Raw genomic sequence first — 20,217 nt, forward strand, 5'->3', positions numbered from 1 at the left:
GTGTCCCTGCAAGTGTCCCTGTGCCAGGGAGTGGGGTTCTGCCTCAGCATGGAGTGCTCCCCACCATGGATAGCACAGCAGGCCCTGCCTTTTGTCACAGCCAAGGGAACCACAGCTCTCCACCTCAAGCTGCGAAAGCGTTTATCCCAGGCACTGTCTCCTCACATAAGGGGAAAAAGTGTAACTGAGGGACACAGTGGGAGATGTGTGACCTGAGCAGCACTGTCATGGTTGTGGGAAAGAAGAGAAAATGAAGAAATTTGACTGGAGAAACACGCAGAGAGATTGTAACTGTGACGAGGAGCAACCCCAGCTATGGCTGCACTGTGCAGTTCAGGATTAGAGAGTTCCCTGATGCTCAAAGGCACCGCTGAAGCAAGAGTGGTCTTCCTGTCTCTATCAGCTGCACACCTGGCTTCCCCATGTGGATTTACTTTTCTCAGAACTGATTTGTACAAAATGTTTTTCAACTGTAACTGTCAGGACAGACAAAATGAGCTATGGAAGCCGTAACAGCAACAGCTCCCAGGCCTTAGCGATGATGTCCCAGTGGTTCCTCCAGCACTGCCCACAGCCGACCTGCCCCGAGCTGTGCATCGATGCCTCACGCAGCTTTGCTGAGAGCTGCACGTGGGGTACAGGCACCCACATGCTCTCACTGGATTGTGCCCCTAGCTTGTGTGTCAGAACTGCATTAATTTCCTGCCTGGTTCCTCCTCACAGCTACAGATGAGGATGGTCTATTTTCTCTTCACCTTGGGTAACTCCCATCTCTATTGAGAGCAGAGACAGTCTTGAGCTGAGAGGTGAGTAAGCACTGAGTGTTGTAGGTGTGATAACATGTTAGCAGTTGCTGCAGTTTTGACCATGAGTATACATAGATTCACTCATTTCAAATAGAATTTGACTGGGATGATAGCAACCTTTTACTCTCCTACAGCAAAAGGTATCAAAGCATTCAAAGCCCATCTACAGGTTGTGCTGGGAAATCTGAAAACTTGAGGCCTTTAGGTTACTCCTTGTGTAAGATTTTATCTGTGGGTGAAATTGATTTAGAAATAATATTTTCAGTAGCAAATGTGGGAATTTGCATTATGTGGTGTTGTACGATCTTTTGTAACCATCTAGCAAAAATAAACCCCGTTGCACGATACCTCAAATGTTGAGGCAGTTTGGATGCATTTGTTAAACATGCCCTTTTTTGGGTTTTGGATTTGTTTTTTTTAAACCTTCAGCTAATTTAATGTCACAAATATTTTAATTTTTTTAATATGTTAAAAATGGACTCCTGAGTGCAACGGTGAAAGTGCTAATAGAACTTCTGCTGCAAATTTATCAAGAGGGTTGGATCTCAGATACTCTGGAGCTTTGAGATGGCATGTCTCCAAATTCACAGGGTATTTCCTTCAATCTCAAGGATGGTCCCTGCTTTAAATTACTCATGCTCTGTTGTACAGACATGTTAACAGATGAGTTGCACAAGAACAACAGAAAGTTTGAGATTTTAGATCATTTGCCAGGTGAGATTCCAGTAAGGTTTTACAGGAACATAACACATGAAAAAGTCATCCTGTGCATTATCACTGCACTTAATTAGAGCAACGCCCATGTGCCCCACCCCAAGTGGGATTAGAGATTGTTTGAGACTGGGAATATAGAAGGATGGTGCTACATGTTGGGTGCATGAGTTTAGTGTGCTACATTTAAAGTAGAGGAAAGGAAATATTGTCATCAGTATTCACTGATGGGTAATGACTCTAGGAAAAGATCCTGTTCAGGTTGGTATTACGTGTTTAGCTGTGTTTACTCCATTTGCCTATGAATTTACCTGGTGTTTACACAGCACTGCAAAAACATGACTCTCCCAACATTTGGCTGGAGGCTCCTGACAGAGCTGGGAACTAGAGTGCCATCAAGCACTATCCAGTGACTGTCCAATATTTTTATTGCAGAAACACAATAGTGATGGATATTATGTTATCTTCAATTTAATGATGGCAAACCAAAGTTAGACTGAAACCTTCCTCTCAAAAACTGCACATCTGTTTCCCTTGAGGAAAACAGATTATCCATGTGTCATTGATACGGACATGTTTATGGCACGCTGCAGAGTGTTTCTCCTGCTGTTCTGTTAAGCTCACCAGTAAGGGCACACAGTAGCACAGTCACTGCAATGCAGTGTTTATTAAGCGCTATAATGCTATTGTTTGATTTCTTTTATTGCTTTTGTGATCAGAATAGTTCGGGGTAAGCAAAATAAATGAAAAAAAATTAGGAAATTGCGGACTGGGTAATAAAATGATTTATCTCTATTTGCTGAACATACCGCTTCCCTTCAGATAAATTAGTTAAACCCCAAGGAACCAAAAGGAAAATGTCCTCCTTGGTTTCATTTTCTTTGGTATTTCTGTGATGATATTTTAGTGATAGGATTATTTTTAGTTCCAAGTGTACACCAGTTTGTCTGTGCAGTTGAAAGATAGTATCCATGTACCCTCTCAATAATCTTGTGGTACCAGAAGAGCACTGGGGCTGACACATCAGCACTCTCAGGACAAGGACATGTTTTAATTCCCCTATGGGCATCACCTGTAGTAGCAAAGCCAAAATAGAAAGTAACAGGAAAGGATACTAGCTTTGAGTTTAGAAACTCCAGTTTGGCCTTTATGGGTTCTTCTCTTCCAGAGTGTCAGGAACTTCTCAGAACTTCCATTTAACAGTTTTCTGGGCACAACAACCAGGCCTTTTCCCCCTAAACATTGCCACTGAGTAACTGGGATGTTAGTCAACATAATATGTCTTAAGGCACACATGTATTACCCCTTCTCTCATTTTTCTGATATCAGATGATCTTGTTTAAAGCCAAGTGATGTATCCTGATGCATGAAGTACACTCTGCACTGTCTGCGTATTCTCTCTTGCCTGGGGCAGGAGGGTGGGGTGTTTTTATGTGCCCAACCACTAACTGCTGCAGAAAGTTTTAAAATCCTACCCACTTCAGCATCAGCCTAGGGCTGTATTTTTGCTGGCTGCAATTCACTTCTCAGAGTGATGTTCTGACTTGCTTATAGCCATGTAAATATACCAGGGAAAGGACTTTATAGACCAGATTTCTGGAGTAAAACCAGTTTACTACAACAAAAGCTGTTCTTGGGAGATGGATTCTGCTGTCATAGTGGTGCAAATGCCCAGTAACTAAAAGTGAAGTCTCTAGAATGACATCAGCATAAGCTAAAGCAAAAGTAAATTTTGCTTTTTCTGCTTTACATCTTTGGCTTGCGATTTTCAAGGTACCTGACTTGAAAAGAAAAACTTCCTGGATTTCTTGTAGCTGAGGGGCACTGCAATTTGCCATTACAAAAGATAATGTAAGAGCCAGGCAGGATGGGCAGCGTGTGAATAATCAAGTGCATGTGTGAATAATCAAGTGGGTGAGGCACAGTGCTAATAAAAGGGGTCGGCATATGATTGTCTCTTGGTTCTGTGTCTGTGGGATTTTCTCTGACATAGCAAGCTAAAGATTACAGTTTGAAGTCTTTATGAGACTGTAGCAGACAAAGGAAACAATAAACAGACCTTCAGTGTTCTTGTCTTTGCTGGAAAATTGATTGATCATTATTTTAAGAAAAAGCCTTTTAAATCCAAGCCCTTGCCCAAACTAGTCCCTGGTACAGCATTTACATCATCTCTGATGGTCTGAGCATATTTTTGTGTTAAAAGTATTTGAGTTGTAGTGGAGCTCGAAGAGTTGTTTCATTTTCTCACATACCTGATTAAGAGTTCACTCTCTGCTGTGTGCACTTAACTCTTGGGTTGCTCAAATTTACCTGTACTGCTGGAGTTGGTGAAGCTGACAAAGTAAACGTGATTTGTTCGCAAGTGCAGCCAAGCTGATTTGAGCAGTTACCCATAGTTTGGAGGCCTTGGCAGGACCCAGTGGATTAAGCTGGTGTACCAAACAAGTCATCCAGTGAGCAGGTAAGCACAGATGGAGACTTCTCTTTCTTCCTGAAAGTCTGGGGATTTCACTGTTGCTCTGAGTGCAGACATGAGTGAATAGTGTCCGTCATCACCTCAGCAGCACCACTTATTATTTTTTTGTTTTAGAACAAATAACCATTCTACTGAGCACACCCTACCACACTGCAACATCAGCAGGCAAAGTTTAAAAATTCACTTCCTCCCTGGAAACGAATTAGGTCATTTACCTGAGGCTAGAGAAAGCCTTATAAAGTAAAAATTTAGAGGTCTTTTCCTAAAGGTGAAATATTAAAGTGTTCATGGCAGTTTTCTATCTCTTTATGCTGCTGAGAATAAAGTCATATCTAGAGGGCTGAGATTTCAATGTGGCAATGTTGTCAGCCACTGACCACCACCTTATGTTGCAAATCAGGCTCACAAGTAGTACACTGATGTGAGAGCTGGCTTAAAGCTCTCTCCTGTTTTCCATACAGTTAATAAAAGATATAACATTTCAAGTGTGCATGATTGGTGTGAGATGGGGGATATGTCTGTGTATTATTTGTGCAAACCAAATCACATGTTCTGAGGACAGCTGCCTCAGAATTGTGAGGCTGGCAACTCACCAAAATTTGTGAACAGATATAAAACTGTCAGGTCTTAATGTAAAGGTTGAGGCAAATTCTTAAAAGTCAAAATATCTAAGGTACTCAAAAACAATGGGAACTCAATAAATACTCTTTTATCACACCTTCTCCCAAAATATTCAGCTAAAGGGAAAACAACAAGAATGTCTTCAGTGCCATTTCCTTTAGCAAGTAAAATGTGCAGTGAAGCTTTTTTGACTTCTTGTTTCTTGAGTGAAATATGCTGTTTATGCCAGTTATGGCTCATTAAATTTTTTTTGTTGTTTGTTTATGACCTGTATTGCTTTTGTTCCAATTATTTCCAAAGCAATTTCAGTGCAAATTTTCTACTCATATTCCTACCTGAAATAACTGCGTTTTGAGTCTCTTTCTCTACACAGACATACAGAAAGCTTTACTGATGAGTGTGTAATATTTTCTTACAACCTCAGCGGGTTCAAGTGATTACTCTTACGTTATTTTTACTGTTGTTGTGTTGTCTTCCTGCAGAAGGGCACCTTAGCCCTTGTGACATTTGAAGTCATTGAGAAAGTTCCTGCTGAACTGAAGGGAAGCAGAGCTCTGCTATCCTCACGGAAGTTAGTGGAAGTGTGGCATATGGAGTTAGCTAATGGTATTATTTCATGTGGTGCTGAGGATACTGGAATTGCAGCTGACTGCATTAGTGTGCTTCACACTGTGTGGGAAAGCAACCAGTCTCCCTCTCAACACATTAAGGCAACTGTATTTTGGGTGAAGAACATTTGTCTCAAGTGGAGTGCAGGAACACTGAACTGTTGCTGAGTGAACCAAGTTAGCGAATGGCACCTTTTTTAACTGATGGGATGTTTTCCCGTCAGTAGCCCACGTAACTTTGAGTCTGTGTCCTAGCTACAGCGACCTCCACCACACATATCAACAGACACTGAACAAGCTCTTTGTCATCAACCTCTTTGATGACAGCCATGCCACACCATATTACATGACACTCCTGAAAACAGAAATCCTGTGCTTCATTCGCAGCTGAAAGAGTTATTCAGCTGAAAGAGTTTTAAAGTTTAGTGCATTTTTTCCTTGAGTTAATTACAATCATTTCATGGGCAACATATGCCAGAATAAGCTATTTCATCACTGTTAAATACATGGTGGTAACTCAACGCATGGGTATGCACTGACAAGTTTTCTCTTGAAAGGCTCCTCAGGATTTAGATCAGCAGATAGATCACTCTTAAATTTTATATGGTGTATACCCTGCCTGTTCTTGAGACTGTGAAACTGGGCCTTACAACTGTCCACATGATGTCTGGATAGGAAGTCTTATGTGGGATTCATTCTTCTGGGATCGAAAGTGCACATATGGGTGTACACTGCTTAATCACGTGTGAGATGTGGGTGCAAAGATTAATCAAGAATATTACTACCTACTCCCTACAGTCCACTCTGTTTGGTGACATGTTTCTTTTCCATCTCAGTGAGGAATTTTGGGTCAGAAAATTTTTTCTTTAAAGCAGGATTCTAACTATCTAAAATCAAGCCTAGTAGCTGTGAAACTCTCTGGTTTAGCACTTCCTAGTCATAAAGTTTTCTCTCAAACCTAGAGACATGCTTGTTCACAAATACCACTATGATGCGAGTCTATTTGTCCCTGACAGTTCCTGAATACTTGACACAGACCTATTCTATGAATATTGCCCGTTCACACAATACACAGTAAACAATTCTCTTGTATTGGATCATACACTTGCTTATTGCTAAGTTTTTTATGTGTTGGGAGCTGTACATTCCAAATTTTTTATTGTACGCTTGACTTGTATTGCTTCTAGATGCTGGTCTTTTTTTACTAGTTTGTTATTGTTTTGTTGTGCAAACACTATGCATTTGTTTTAGGCAAAGCTGAAAGATTCCACTTACATTGCAAATAGCTGCAGTAAAGTAAACAGAACAGAAGTAGCAACCTGTAATTCTAATAGCCCCTTTAACACCAGCCCAGTCATGGTTCACTGCCCTCCCACCTGTGAGCTGATTGCTCTTGCCTCTGGCAGTTGCTCAGTCTCTGTTTCCATTCCGTCTTATTCCCACTTGGTCTCTGTCTGCCTAAGTTTTCATTATAATCTTTTATGCACATGTATTGGCTTGTTGATTTCTTTATGTTTTGCTTGATTGCATATACTTGGCATGTGTCAGCTACCACAGATGCTGTTCTGTCTGCTGCATTTTGGGTGCTCAAATAGAGGGGATTGAACCTCATTATGGATGAGGTTGGGGATATATTTGTGTATCAATGTCTCACTGTGTATTAGGAATTTGGCATGGCTGTTCATTTTCAAATGAATTTGCTTCTAGACCTATTAAGAACAGCAGTTTCCAATATACACTGTTCATGCCTGCACTCTTAAGGAAATACCTTATGAAACTGTAAGTTAAACACTGCCTGCTGGTCAGGTAGATAAGATTCACAACAGTTTTAGCACTGGTTGTCCATTAGCAAAATTTGGTTTTTACCTGCAGTTACAAATTTAAAGACATTTGCAAAACTGCCAGGTTTATTGTCAAAACAGTAATTAACTGAAATGTTATGCAATTAAACCAGACCAGCATGTGTTTGACAGCCTTGGGCAACACTAGAAATGAAGTCTCCAGCTCAGCACAGTACTTAAATAGGTGTGTAGCTTTAAGCACGTGGATACTCGCTGTGAAGGCTGGAGGTAGTTTCCAGTGATTGGAAATCTAGGAAACTGAGTGTCTGAGGAAAGCTTCGGGAAGAGGAAAAGCTTAGTTTGGTGTTGAAAACCCTAATGGCATATGTGACAACAGCATTCAAATACATAAAAGGTGACAGCAAGAAAAGAGATGAGTTACACTGAAAGGAAAGAGAGGAAGTGATTGTCAACTCAACGTACTTGTTTGGAACTTCAAGACATTTTCTAACAGCAAGTGTGGGAGATACAGAGCAGATCACATCAGGAGGCTCTGAAACCTCATGGAAAGTTTTAAAAGTGTTTTAAAGAAAAATTTGTGAAGAATAATTAATGTGGAGGTAGGCTTTGGACAGAGAGATGGACAAGATACCTAATTGAAGGCCTTTTCAGCCTTATTTTCTACAGTTGTATAATTTTATGTGCTTAAAATTACACATGTACATCAAAGTAAGCGTATAAGACTTCTCACGGTGTTCTTCTTTACAGGCTTAGACATATGCTGTTCTGACAAAAGTTGGAGCCGTGGATCAGTGCTCTTATTGGGCCTCATCTTTCAAAATGGAATGGATTCAGTGAACTCAGTGTACTGAACTCCAAAAAATGCAAACACTGGTAAGTGAGGGTTCTTCAGATCACCACCTATATTCTATTTTATCCGTTAGTTTTATATTGCCATTGTGCCCAACAGAACGATTTCTTAGTAAAAATTTTAATATTTGGGGGAGGAGGTGTAAATATTTTGTTCTGAACTCTTTAATTTATGCTGAAAACTGAAAACATCTTTAGGTGTTGTAGTTACAAAGTCTTCAGCTGACAACTTTAATCATGGATGTTATTAAAGTAGAATCCAAAAAGCACCTTTGCAGTCACTGGATAAGGAAGGCAGCCACCATACCATGCATCTGGCAACCCTATGATAACAATAAAAATACCCAAAAGGCTCCATGGGAGCAAGAACATCTGAAATACATAACATATGGAGTGAGGATGAGCCCAGAATGCCTTGATTTTAATAAGAGAAAGCTGCCTGTTATCACAGGTCTCACAAGACAAACTTCTGATGGAAGCATATTAATGAGAATCTGAATGGCTGTGAAATGAAAAGTTTGAGTAACAACTAAGATTCCAGCCAGTCATCTTGCTGAGAAGAAATGACAAACAACAGACCTGGCTTTTGGAAAAGGTAATACTTTTGTGCTTTGGATAAGAAACAGGATTTTTCAAGCAGAGACATGAAAATAGAGATGGGCACAGTCAGAAGGTTCAGAGCCAAATCAGAAAACCTGCCAGAAACTGGAAGCAGATGCAACTTAAATAGCTTGGATCCAAGTTTTGGGTGTTCATTTGCAAATATTTTCATCAGAACTATTTAGAAAAAATAATCTGCTAGTCTGAAATCAGTGATCAAGGCCTGAAAAGGAAAGCTTCCTTTTTCACCAGGGTTCTGCCCTTCCAGCTGAGCAGCTGGAGCACAGAGCACTTGCCATCATGCCATTTTTCATCCTTTTACTTTTGATTTTAAATACCTTCTTGGTACTGGAGAAAAGCTGGTTTGTAAAATGAGATCCTCTTATAGGTGACATTTTGAAGGAGTGATAGAATCTCTCTAGTGATAGAGAGCAGTAGTGATAGAGTGATTCTATCACCACTGTTCCTGACTGGGGAGAGCAAGGAGTAAAAGAGTCACTTGGAGCTTGGGAAACAAATTATGTAGAGGCTTTCCCAGTAAAGCCAGCTGCTGCTCATTGTGTTTCTCTGAATATTCCTTGCTTATATCTTTGTTGTTTTGCTCATTGCAACTGAAATTTTAATACTCACGTTTAGCAAAGATGGTGAGCTATTCCGTGAAAAACCCCTTTGTGCAAGGCAGTGTTACCCTCAGCCAGCTCGGGATCATCAAGAGAGATGAGTGAAAAAAGTCAGCAGGTAAAGTGAAGAAGTGTTCCTGCCTAACTCCACAGAGATGAGTCCTGCTGAAAAGAAAAGACATCTCCATAAGCTCTGGCATATTGGAGAGCTGGTCCTACAATTGTCACCTTACCATTGTCATTTTCATCATAAGAAAAAGAGTGACAGCTCAATTAAATGAATTGTGATAGATGCAGCAATTTAGGATTGTCTGAGTTCTAACTACACGTGAGGTAACTGTAAGACTACCACGCATGAAAGAGCTGCATGATTTTGGTAAAAATAATATTAGCTATTATTATTGTTCTGTCGTTATTACTACTCCTTTTACTACTACTACACTAGTAGTCATGGGTAGATATTCCAGAGACTGCACAGTCAAGAAGATAAGGCTTTGAGGTGACTTAATTATGGCATTCTAGTACCTGAAGGGAGCCCGCAAAAAAGCTGGAGAGGTACTTTTGACAAGGGCAGATAGTGACAGGACAAGGGCTGAATGGCTTCAAACTGAAGGAGGGCAGGCTTAGATCAGATGTTAGGAAAAAATTCTCTGTAAGGCTGGTGAAGCCCTGGCACAGGTTGCCCAGACAAGTTGTGGATGCCCCATCCGTGGAAGTGTTCAAGGCCAGGTTGGATGGGATTCCGAGCAATCTGGTTTAGCGGGAGGGATCCCTGCCCATGGCAGGGGGCTGGAACTAGATGATCTTTAAGGTCTCTTCCAACCCAAACCATTCTGTGATTCTATGATTCTTCCTCGGTGTTCTTACAAGGCAGAAATAAATAATATGAAAGGGCTCACACTCATCTGTTTTGTTCTCTTCTGGGTCACAAATCTTCTCTGTTTATTCTTGAACATTCTTGGGTTGGAATTAGCATATCACTTTTGGTTTGTATGGAAAAGGTGTGTCTAGCTAGAGATTTGCTTGCAGAAGCATGATCTCTAATGAAAAGTGAGAAACTTGGAGAGTTTCCCATTCTGAGGGAATGGGAGCATAAACAAAATAACCATGAATGGTGCTGAAAACTGCTTTAAACCCACATGAGAGGAAAGCTGCAAACTAAAAGAAGTCCTAGATTAAAGGACAGTGAAAGATCATAAAAAAAAAGATTGAAAAGCACTTGTTAATGAGCTGTAAGCCATGACTTTTTGCTTCTATAATATTGCTCAAATATTTACTCTTATTCTAACTATTGATAAATGGTGTGTCTCTAACTGCATTGTAACTCCAGCCACAGTTTCCAGCTTTTACGTAGGTCTGTTCTTAACTGACTCAGAGTCAAAGCAAAAAAGAAAATGTGAGGTCTGTCTTATTTTAACCTTTGTATCTGTTCTTTTCCAAATGGTTTCTGAAGGGAAGTATTGAGTCTGTGTTGTGACTGTTCTCTGGGGATCTGGTCTGTTCTGTTTCTGTGGGAACATTTGTATGGTCAGGAATTCTGTGCCAGGGTGATGGATGTAGATGAGGAACTTGATCAAGATTATTGAAGTGCTGCATGTCAAAATAGAAGGAAGTCTGCAAAAGCTATAATTTTAACACAACAAGATACAGGTGAAAGACACTGTGAAAGAGATAAATAATTACTATTTTCAAAAATCCATATTTAACGGTGGAATTTGAGAAAAATAGACCTTACACCTTTTGATCAAGAGCGTAAAAGTAAATCCCAGTGTATAAAAACAATGGATTCCAATTTCAGTCTGTGTCAACTTCGTCACGAACAGAGCAAAGATCTGCGTTATCTCCAGAAAAACCATTAGGGAGAAGGCAGCACACTGTAGACACTTTACTCTCTCCAAACTTTTTCAATGACCAGCCGAAAAAAGAAAGACCACTATGCTTTCTGCAAACATCATATAAAGGAGTCTTTTTGTAAACAACCAATTCACCCTAAAAGTCAAGACAGAAGTATGTTCTGGTGAAATAGAGGCACAGTTGAAGTACTAAATTTGAAAAACTCACACAACTCTGTTTCACTGTGAATTGAAATAACAGCTTCCCTCCTATGACCACAAAACTTAGGAATTAATAAATTCCCATAACTACTTGCTAAAAAGAGAAGATGAGGAAAATTTGTGAAAGAAGTAGAAAGAGGACTGTTAATCTCTGTCTTGAGGAGGATACTAAGGAATTCTTGAAGACTGGAAGAGGTAGAAAACTGTTGGAAACATAATTTCAATAATTAAGGGAATATTTCCATAGAAGACACAACTGAAGAAATGAGAGCTACTGTCTCAATGAGATTGACTCATTCTTTACTTCAGTAATTTTTGTAGTGTGAGAGAGAAGGGTCTCCAACCTCAGTACTGACGACGTGTCCGAAGCTTCCAGCTGCCACGTGAGGTGTGTTCTGGAGAGCGATTTTACCAAGAGTCTCATGTCCCATCTTGTGCTTGCAGTCCTGCAGGAGATCAGCAGTCTCCTAGTCATGTGTATCGGATAATAATATTTTATGCCTCTGGAATGTATCCTCTAATAGAGGAGTGCCATTTAAATTGGGGCTTTGCAAGCCTGCACATGGCAGGTTGAGCCTGTGTGCCCCAGGAAAAGCAGGTGCAGCATGATAGCAGCCAAGAAGAAGGATTCAAGCCTTTCTGAGGACCAGTTCAGCAAATAAATAGCAGTAGAAATAAGAATAAAAGCAGTTTCACACACCTTCTTGCCACAAGCAGTAAAAACAAGTGCTATGTTGCCTTCAGAACCAAAATAAGATCCAGATTGATCTTTTATTGTATGCTGTTAATCCAGATCTAAACAAATGCAACAAGAACAAGCCCAATCCATGTTTATGCTAATGAAAACCAGTTTCTTGATTTAAAACTGTTTTGCAGTACTCAGATAGGCATACGTTTGAAAATTGTTTTATGGTTGTGAAGAACCCAGGAGAACAAAAAGCTGCTGTGAGCTGAAATGCCCATCCCTTATCATAAGAACAGTCTGTACTGTGATAAATTCCAATCCATGATAAATCCATAATGATCAGTGGCAATAAACAGGGCTTACAGCAGAGCATGTTCCCTTAGATGGATACTGTAGTAGCCCAGCAGGGACTTTTCATTCTGTTGTTTACACTGGCAGTGAAAAGTGAGCACCACCCTGAAATGTTTAAGAGCTTAATCACAGGAAGTACCTTCCTAGCAAAGAAGGAGAAGGATCATGGTGACAGGGACCATCTCTAGACAGAAATCTGGTAGAACTCTGCAGTCTTCCATTCAAAGTCTTACTCAGGAAATTTGCTGAATAGCCTCAGTCTTTATTATTCATGGTCCTGGGGGATAGCCAATACTTCCCAGGATATACAGAGCAATTCTGTTCTAATGTTTTGTACAAACCCCTTTTTTTCCCCCCCTCAGAAACTTTGCTAGCAAAGCCTGACAATTCCCTCGAAAATCTCATTATTTTAAAGGAAGCATTTTCTCAAAGCCCCTTCAGCCCAGGACAGAGCGCCTAATCTCATGGTTGGAGAGAACAATGTGAAAATCACAGGTTTAAATCACTGTACAGGTGTTTACATGTTCCAAGTGACTATATTCACCACTGGGATGGCCTTCTCTCAGTTCTTCACAAAATATCAGAGTGTTTTGATTTCATTTTGATATAGGTTTCAGACTAAGGTTGCAGTTCAACTCTCCCTGCAGCAGCAGGTCTGGTGCTTTCTTCACTTATTCCCCAGCAGTGATCACAAGTGCTTGACCAGGTTCCTTGGACTGGGTATGAGCTGTGGGCTTTAATCACAATCTTGTGTTTAGTTTCATTCTCAGTGCTCAGGTACTTCCAGGAGATATTCTTGTTGTATGCACAAACTCACCTGAGTGACACAGCATCAGTGGCTCTTCTGTTCCTAAAGACTCCTGGGTTGTGAAATAATCCTTGATCCAAAAATGACCCTTTGAAACTTAGCAGGGAAAAGGGCTTGCAGGGCAGGAATGCATAGGGCTGGAAAAGGGGAAAGCAAAAGAAAACTGCTCTCGGAGACCCTTCAGGCACCATCCCCTTTTGCCTGCCTTTAGCATTTACCTTCCTGCTAATGAGAATCCATCTCTCTGTATAGGAGTTGAGTTGCTACAACCTGTAGCTGAGCCCACCAGAGATTTTTCATCAGGATTCTTTTGCCAATGTGTGTTTTGAATATTCTGTCAAGATTGCAGATAGAAATCATGCTTGTTTGCCAACATCCATAATTTTCTGGGGCAGATCTTCAAGATAAGCGGAGCTTTTGTCCAGCTTTTGTCTCCAGCTTTTGTCCTGTATGCAGTGTTGCACTGCAGTTCTCCTTGTGTTGCTTTTTGTAACGGTGCTTAAACATGCAGGCTTTGGACTGGCACAGGTAGAACTGGTAGAATTGTTTGTTTGTTTGAAATACTAATTCATTGAAATTTCAACCATGGAGAAACCATGCTGGTGAGCTGTTCACAAATCATATCTTATTTTCTTTGGCGCTGAGAGAAAGACAGGGTTTTTTTAGTGTTTTGGGGTTTTTTTCCATGGTGCCAGTTTTTTGTAAACAGCTTGCTTTGAATTTTCTCCACTATGTATATTGGCAACACCACAGCCAGGTCATCTGGCACTGGTTGTGTCCCTTTGCTGTCTGCCTGAAACATTTGATATGTGAGGTTAGCACACATAGTTTTTTTCTAGAAGGCACTGGTGCTAAAACTGTTTTAAGGGTTTGCAGGTGGGCTTTCAAACAGGCAGGAGTTTTCTAATATCCAGGGGATAGGAAATTATTTGATTTCTTGAATGCAAGTTGCATTCTATGGTAAGTAAAATAGTCAAGGACTGGTTCCCTTTGACCAAGCAGATTGGGCAGTAGGCTTATTGGGAATAAATACCAGCATCAAACAAGAGACTCAGTTCAGCTCATAGCTGTGCTGCCATATGCAGCATGTGTTGCAGGCAACTCTTACCTAGAGGACAAAGTGAAAGGGATTATTCATCATGCCAGCACTGCGAAGGAGAAGAATCTTGTGGATGCAAATTACTTCATTTAAACTCGCAGTGAAACCCCTCAGAGTGGCAGTGATCAGGATCATCCGCTTCACAGCCTTGTTCCCTGGCAGATGCTGTGGTGTGCTGGACAGCTGGGGTAGCTCCCTAATTTCTATGGGGATGGCGAGGTGGGGTTGGAGAGAGGGGGAGGGAGAGATGACAGCAGGTCACCTTTGCACCCAGGTCAGCCAGCTGCAGTGCCATTAGAGTTGAGTCTGACATGGGTAATAACTCTTGGCTCTGCCAGCCAGCTCCTGCTGTACAGCCTGATCTGTACTGAGATGTAAAATGTGCCCAAGCATCAATGTGCATAAAAAGCAGCATGGAGGACAAGGAGACTTGAAGACGTCACAGGTGTGTTTTGTTTGGATCTGTCTGTCACCAAAACTTACATTATCAGGAGCAGTCCCAGAGACACAAGACAATGCACATGTCCATCCCCAGCCCTTGGACTGGGCTGCTTGCTAGTAACTATTAGGCAGTTGTATTGCAGAGCACCGTGACAGCACCAGGGCCCTGCTGTCTGTACAGACTTGTGTCTGAGGAGAGATACACAGCTGTCTACAGCTGCTGAAAAGACCCACTCCTCCTGTCTATATGGTGGTGATAATAAGAGCAGCAAGCCCAAGTCTTCAGCTGCTTCTTCCCAGTTGCTGTGCCCCACCAGAACAGTCCCCCCACATCTGTGGGCCAGTACAATTCAGTTTGTCCTGCACTGTTGAGGAACCGTGTTTTGCTATACTCCATAATATGAAGCTACAGCTTTATTATAAATATTGTTATTTATTATTTGCACTGAGAAGCTATGTGGAATGCTATATAAACTCAGGAGAGAGGAAAGGGAGTCCTTAGCTGTACAATCTTTGTATTAATGAGTACAAACAACCAAGAGTGTTGATCACTGAAGTATCCTGGGACCTGAGAGATGGAGTTTGCAATGTTTTTTTGCATCCTGACATTACTCACCTCCCTGCACCCCAGAAAAGATGATCAGTTCCCAACAAGGCTTTTATTCATGCCCGAGGTTACTCACAGTGAGTTTCCCAAGTGAGGTGCAAGCCATGGACTCAGGGCATTGAGTCAAGGGAGTGACTCAAGAGGCTCTGGTTGGTTCAGTGGCTGCCTGGCTGCCTTGTGTAAAACCAAGGCATGGAGGGAACTAGAGTTGCTATACAGAAATAGGTGTGCCTTCTTCCTTGTGCAAACCATCTTTGTGTGGGCCTGCACTATTCCAATCAGCTTCTTGGCTGATTCACGAGTTGTGTAATTTATGTGTCAATCAAGACAGAATTATCAGACCAAGGTGAACCTTATTCTGTGCTCCACAGCTTCCTTTGAAGCTGAAGATGACAAGTTATCATAACTTGTTTGCTTCTAAGCCATGAACACACCTTAAGCTTTTAGAGAATGGCCATGACAAAAGGAGCTGGTTCAGCTTTGAGAACCTTTATCTTTGGACTCCCCTTGCAGAGTAAGAAGTGATTCAGATGTGCTGTAGCACAGCTCACCTCCAGGAGCAGTGAATGTGCAGGATAGAGTTCTGCTTCATCTTCTCAATCTTTTCAGTGTCATCATCAGGTGTCATAATCTCTTGGAGCATCTTTCACCAGGAAAATGGTGCTGTCTTCAACTGTGATTTGATGTCTGTAACTGCCAGACTGAGGCATCAACTGAAAGCTCAATGTCTCTGCAGCTGCTTCATGTGCTGGGAGCAGGAAAAGCAGTAAACTCTGCATCTGGTAGAACATTCCCAGGTACACCCAACAGGAGCATGTCTCTACCTCAACAGACTTCCACAGCTTCTACAAGCAAAGTAAAGCAGGACAGATGGGGGATGGGAAGATGATGGTTGTTACTCCAAGAAGAGCTCATGGTGCCTCCCCTGCTCTAACCACCAGTCCACACATCACTGTTAGTGCAGGAGTGGCAGCTGATGACCTGAAGCTGGGTCTGCTGCAGTTCTTTGCACTGTGCCACTAGACATCTGACTTTCAGTGACTTTGAGTATCTGAGGCAATCACTGACTTCAGTAAAAGGTGAAGACGCTCAGGACCTCTCTAAATTATGTCCTTCATGTTGACACTTGCCCAGTAGGAACCTGAGTGAACTAATTAGTGTGTTTCAGCAGGCAGCACTCCCAACTCCATCTTCTTTTATACTGTCCCTGTTAAATGTGAAGTCAGTTCTCAAGAGGTTCTCAAGATGTGATTTATTTTCAGTTTCCTTTTAAATCACCTTCGTGTTATATCCTACCTCCACCTTCTTTAACTTTCCAGTGAGAAATTGGCAAAATGACTCATGAAAAGATGCTCCTTGAGCACTTAGTTCTTAATAAACATTAAACCAGGATCTTTGTCACAACATTGCAGGGATTAAAATACTGTAATTTTCTTATTTTATTGAAATTGTGATGGCTTTATTTTGTTTATACATAAAGAAAACTGGTAGACAGAGGTAAAGGAGGAGGGAAATGTCTCCAATCCTGAGAACTTTGTCTGAAAATGTGATGTCCTGTCTCTTGCTCCACTGAAGTCTGTCTGCCATTCCAGTAAGTCTTCCTCATACTGATAGATTTTACAGAGCTAGAATAGCCCAGTGCATTCAGTGCTGTTTTTCCTTGAGCAACTTGTGTGTCTGAAGCACACACTGAATTATGCTAAAAGTGAATGTAAAATAAGATGAATGAAGTGCAGGTTTTAGGTGCAGTTGATAACAAGAGGGACAGTTTTGTGTCACGTTCAAAGAGCACCAAGTTCAGAAAGCTAAAGCCAATTTTATCCTTCTGGTCAAGTCTTAAAGCCAAATGCAATTTGACCAGGTCTCAGGCTGAGTTCTACACCTCTTAATGACTTAATTACCACATGCAGCTTGTTTAGACAACTAAGTGTTCTTTGATTAGTGTTCCAAAAGCAGAGTAATAGATGCTTCCTGAATGCAGGGAAGAAATCATGCTGCATAAATATCTGTCTGACTGAAGATAAATATAAATACAAGGTCTGGGATTTAGGAGATGCATTGATCAATTCTGAAGAATTCTTGATCCCCATCAAAAACACAGGGCATAGCCTTTGGAGTGGAGTGCAGTGCAGTGCTGTAGAGCAGCCATGTCCCTACACACCTTTGGAAATTTCCAATATGGAACTTAATAGGGCACTGTCTTGACAGTACAAGGCTACACCCCCTCAAAAGGTCTGGGCAAAAATCCAAGTGTTAAGCAGAATGAATCTGTCAAAATCTGTGTGGGGTGAGAAAAGCCAAAGTGAACTCTGATTCTTACAAAGAAGCACAGGGCACTGTTATGTCCATTAGGAGGAAAAGTCTTTACATAAGGTATAGTTAAGCTATAAAAATCTTTGCTGTAGGACACTGTACGTATTAAAACGTACAGATTAAAAAACCAATTGGACAAATTAATGGAAAATCGCTTGTCAGCAAATGACTGCAGTGCTGTCACTTTTGACTCTGTACACCAGGAAAATATCTGCATGTGCTTGTCCTGTTCACCTGGTGTTCCCAGGGCTGTTACAATGAGCTGTGGTTAGAAAGCAGGGTCATGAGCTAGATGGAGGTTTGCTTTGACCCACCATGGCTGCGCTTCTGCTTCAGTTCCTACTCAGTGAGAAGTTTGCAGGTAGTATACATGGAAGAAATTCTGTTTCTTACTTAATTTGGTGCATTTTTTATTTATTAATATTGCTATCTTCTGAATATAAATAAATATTGATGGTGTTGGCAAAACAGTTCAGATCACTGACTTGAGTTGTTTTCAGCCAGTTTGCAGTAGCTGGTAGTTCAGCCCATTGTATTCGCAAGCAGCAGAACATGCTTAGCTTGCAGGCAGCTTTGCAGCAACATCAGCAGGTGCTGTGTAATTTCCTGCAAGAAAATGCCCAAACAGATCTCAGATCAGGTATCAGAGAGTACTGCTATACATGTTTATATTCCCTGACATAAGCCTTTTTACCTTTGTCTGGGATCTTAATAGTTAATCTACCTGAGCAAATAGGAAGGAGCATTTTTGCTTTCAATAAAGTTTGATTCCTGGAGGCAGATCTTTTTTTTCAGTGAGTGTCAGATAATTTGAAGGGTAGGGTGAGGCAGGAAACCACGACACGCCTTTGTTGGGACTTGTATAAGAGCAAGGGAATAGAAAAGCAAAAGAAGGGCGAGAATAAAACAGGATAAATAAAGAAGAGGTGAACATTTTTGGATGATCACTCAGGTTCCACACACCTTTGGAAGGACATGATATAAAGTGTAGGTGGAAAATTTTTGGTAGAAGGGAAGCAGTTGAGGAGGAAAAAAGATTTTCATTTCAGTAACCAAAGCACTCCAGGTAAGTTACATTACTAAAAAAAAAAAAAAAGGCACAAAAAGGGATCCTTTATTTTCTGTCTTCCAGATTCCTTTAAGAACAACGCTGACTTTTCATGCAGGATATAGGAGGTGTTACATTTTTCTGTGGGGAATACAATATGAAAACAAGTTTGCATAAGGGCTGGGTCATTTTGGGTTTCTCTTTGTCAGTGAATACTGCTCTTTTGAAGTGAGTATCCAGTGAAAGGAGTTTACCTGCTGGGAGAAATGAAATTTGAAGCCAAGTTATAGGTACATTTTTAATGCGTTTTGTGAAACTACCGCAAAATAGATGAAGTTTAGCTGAATATTCTCTGTTCCATAAGGATACTGGCATGGTGAAATGCAGATCATCTGTTGGCTGTTTTTAAAACTGAGCAGATCTGGAATGTGGTGGAGGAGTAGTGATTGTAAATTGGAGCTTCAGATGGTGGGTGCAGGGTGTAATATTAAGGAATTAATAGTCCTAAGAATGCCTGGAACTGCTTCTGAGTGAAAGTTTGTGTTGCCATGGACAAACTTTGCTTTGTCTCAGAAGTGGGTTGATTATCAGCAGTGACTCATTGATCATGTACTTTGTGCTGTATTTTTGTCATAGAAGATTATGAGGTGTTTTGGTCACAGTAAGTCAGAAAAGTGTGATTTGAGACTCAGTTTGAATCCTTTCTACGGCAGGTCCAGCAATTTGAACATAGTGACATAGAGTAAAAGATTTACCTTTTCCTGTCTTCAGACTGACTTGAGTGACTTTAGGGAAGTTACTTGTCCATCTGTGACTAGTTGCTTCATTTGTGGAATGGTGACAGCAGATCTTTCCCCTTCTGCAAACACTTTTTTCATTAATACCCGATTGTTTGTCTCCTTTCATGTGCCAGAGCCAAGAAGCTTGTGCAGGTCAGCATGGCCTATTTCTTTTTGAGTAGCACAGTTAAGTAGGGACAGTGAGGACACATTTTTGAAAGGAAGGTGTCTGGCAGAACAGAGTGAAGTCTGGGCAGCTCTACTGCTTGTTCTCTGAGTTGTGAGCACATATTGGTGTCAAAGAAGCCAGGACAGGTTGTGGGCAGGGAAGAATTTGGTTCCTACAGCATGTCCAAGCTTTGGCTGGGCATCTAACTTGCTTCCCTGGAATTTGCATCATTTCAGCCTACAAAATGAGCAGATTTGGAAGTATGATTTGGTTTATTCAATTCTGACTGTGTGGGTTTTGGTAAAATAACTTGAAAGCAACAGCTTTTAGAACAGAAGATCAAATTCCTAGTCTGTGGGGTAAAAGAGATAAGGGATCATTTTTTAACCAGTTCTTTTAATTCCAGGCCAGTGGCACCTGAAAGGCTTGGTTAAAAGGAAGAGGCACCCTAAGAGACGTGATATGATGGGAGACACAGTCAGTGGTATAATTTGGAGGCATCTGCTGAGTGTCAGAGTATTCGTGATCAAAAAGTTCTGCTGACATTAAATATTATTGATCTCAGCACCTGCAGGTGCCTCTTTCTCCTAATAGAGTGTATTACAGTAGGAACCTCTGGAGAGAGGAGAGAGCTGAAAAGATGTGCTGTGAGCACAACAGCATTGTGAGATGAAAACTGGGAGAACATTGTGGAGGGATAAAAGTATCTGAAACGTGCTTGCTTTTTTTTTTCTCCACCAAAGGACAGCTTTGTGGCTGTTCCACTCCCC

General features: G+C 41.1%; 1 protein-coding gene across 1 annotated transcript in view; it reads left to right on the forward strand.

Moving 5' to 3' along the window:
• Positions 1–7,328: 7,328 nt before the first annotated feature.
• Positions 7,329–20,217, forward strand: part of COL17A1 (collagen type XVII alpha 1 chain) — a 50,526-nt gene continuing 37,637 nt past the window's right edge. The window contains 3 exon segments of the mRNA XM_039554150.1: positions 7,329–7,623; positions 7,772–7,897; positions 8,325–8,468. The gene's annotated coding sequence lies outside the window, so the exon portion shown is untranslated.

Source organism: Corvus cornix, chromosome 6 (assembly GCF_000738735.6).
Source record: "Corvus cornix cornix isolate S_Up_H32 chromosome 6, ASM73873v5, whole genome shotgun sequence".
Taxonomy (NCBI): Eukaryota; Metazoa; Chordata; class Aves; order Passeriformes; family Corvidae; genus Corvus; species Corvus cornix.